The sequence below is a fragment of the Pongo pygmaeus genome, chromosome 4, assembly GCF_028885625.2.
Source record: "Pongo pygmaeus isolate AG05252 chromosome 4, NHGRI_mPonPyg2-v2.0_pri, whole genome shotgun sequence".
Taxonomy (NCBI): Eukaryota; Metazoa; Chordata; class Mammalia; order Primates; family Hominidae; genus Pongo; species Pongo pygmaeus.
The window spans coordinates 40,433,032-40,435,638 of record NC_072377.2 but is presented as its reverse complement, the minus strand read 5'-3'; the positions used below and the strand labels follow the sequence as shown (position 1 = coordinate 40,435,638).

Sequence of the window (2,607 nt, the reverse complement as noted above, 5' to 3'; positions counted from 1 at the left end):
AAAGGTCAAAATCCAACGCAGCAAATCTTGCTCATGGCACAAGGTGGGATTCTGATTACTTTTTCAGACAGTGAACCAAGAGTGAAATTGAGGGAGGAGTCGTGCAAACCAAATGCAGACACCCAAAAAATAACCAGACTGTCAGAACCACAATGTGGACCTAGAGCTTCATTCAGCACTTTTCTCAGTCTCTCAAACCTTTGACTTTTTTTTTTTTCTGACCAAATGTAGGAAAATAAGCCTTCCAGAACAGAGAGCAGAATATCTTTTCCAAAACATTAGATTAGGCAGGCCCACGGGATCAAAGCAGTTCTTAATGGGATATGGGATTAATGACAAGGCTCTCTAGTAAAGAAAAAAAAAATTAGCTGAAGTTGAATTCAAGGTTAAGATAACTTAACATTATCCTAGAAAAAGTTAACTTCCTCAATCAGTCCTTGTCTGAAAGGTTTTGAATAAAAATAATAGCATGCAATTAGTAAACAGATATTTTAGGAATCCCCAAAGATTTGAGGACATGAAGTTTCTTTTTTTATATCAAAAACATTAGGGGAGAGTGAAAACTCAGGCCCCCACTACCATAAATTATGCAGTTGAGCGTCTCACATTTGGGGGAATATCAGGAATCAGCACCTTGGAGGCAATGGTTAAGCCTCACTCTGAGAAAACCACCTTTGTGATCATGGGATCTCTCCTGCCAGGTAAATATTACGCATTAGGTTTCTTGAAAAAAGAAAATTTTAGAAATGAATGGAATCAAGTACCTTATCTCGTAAAGAACTATAATACTATTGAGTGGGAGGAGGACAAGAACTGTGTAGAAAAAACATTCTTAAATTGGGAATATTTTAGTATGATGGCAAAATATGAATGAAACTTAACCTTGATAAAGAAAATGAAACTACGATAAAAGAAAATATTTTATTTTTCTAGGGTTAGAGTTCACAGAATATAGCAGGCATCTGGGAATATCGTCCAGTAAGAGAGTTCATGGGAAATATGGATGCAAAGTGATGGAAGTTCCCATTTACTGGCACTTGCTGTGGGTCAGACTCTGGGTTACGAGTTTACAAATGATATCTAATTTAATCCTTAAAACAACCCAGTGAGTCAGGTGTTTTCACTTCTATTTTACAGGTAAAGAAAATAGAGGTTTAGAAAGGTGAAATAACATGTCTAAAATATTATAGCTAGCAAGTATAGGAGCTAGAATTCTAGTTCTTATCTGTCTAGCTCCAAACTTTTTACTTTAACTGCTGGATTGCTGTGTCTGTATCCCTCATCTTCTTTAACCATTTCTTCTTTAACCAAGTTCAATCCACACACCTATCAGAAATATCTGTAAATCTGGAAAGTTAAACCAATTCTTTATTTTATTTTATTTTTGAGATAGAGTCTCACTCTGTTGCCCATGCTGGAGTGCAGTGATGGGCAACACTACAGCCTTCACCTCCTGGGCTCAAGTGATTCTCCCACCTCTGTTTCCTGAGTCGCTGGGACTACAGGTACACCCCAATATGCCTGGCTATTTTTCAGAACATTTTTTTTTTTTTTGGAGAAACAGGATCTCACTATGTTGCCTAGGCTGGCCTTGAACTTTTGGGCCCAACTGATCCTCCTGCCTTGGCCTTCCAAAGTACCGGGATTAGAGATGTGAGCCACCATACCCAGCTAAACCAATTCTTTTAAATATCTCTGGGCTGGGTTTGATAGTTACTAATCAAAACACTGTAACCCTGAAATAGATTGAGATTTAAAATACATTTAAATTACACGACGTTTTGCATATATATGTAAAAATATGCATAGTTTACCATTTAAAAAATATAATCCATCTAAATTTTAAAATTTTCTAGCATAAGCATATTTATATGAGGTTACTGCTTTTAAAACTATGTCGTGCTTTTCATCTAGCTTTAGTGTTTGCTAGCATAAGCATATTCATATTAGATTAACATTCCATTGGGTTCAAACACTTGCTTCAGCTTCAGTGAATGCCTGTTAGTCACATTAGAAATCTGTTTTTGACATTTGCTATTTAACAAGCCCATTATTTGGCAAGTATTTTCTTAAAAGTGGCCAGTTAAAGAACTGTCTGTGATTTGGGTAGCTTGTCTGAGTAAATGAGGTTATGATATTGCCCATAATCAGCTCAAAACTAAGCTTATATTTTATTTACAAGTTGGCAGTTGACACCAGTCTGATGAGAAAAATGCTGCCATTGGAAAAATGCGGGCCAAATATTGAAGAGAAGCAGTTTTTTGTACATCCCATTTGGATACAGCTTGAACTAAAGGGCTCTCATTTGGCTCTGGTGATGGGGGTTCATGGTTCACCTTTAAAACTGCTATGGTCCTTACCAACCTCATATTCTTTACAAAATCTTTGATCAGTTTGCAATCCCATTGCATACTCAAACACATTGGTAAGCTGACTATCACGCAAGTACATCACAGTATTAGAAAGATGGGTGATGATTTGGTCCAGAGCAGCGGGTAACTATGTCCCCTGATAGGTACTGGGTAAAGGATTACAGAAAAGGTGCTATGTGCTCTGGGTTTGAAGGCTTTGGAACACGCATCAGGAGAGCAAAGCCATGCATCAGAA

The 2,607-nt window shown here is 37.2% G+C and overlaps 1 non-coding gene across 1 annotated transcript; it reads right to left on the bottom strand.

The window, feature by feature from the left end:
• Window positions 1-547: 547 nt before the first annotated feature.
• On the bottom strand, window positions 548-709 carry LOC129037756 (U1 spliceosomal RNA). Its single transcript, XR_008502979.1, has one exon. It is a non-coding gene; the product is annotated as a U1 spliceosomal RNA (small nuclear RNA).
• Window positions 710-2,607: the final 1,898 nt, after the last annotated feature.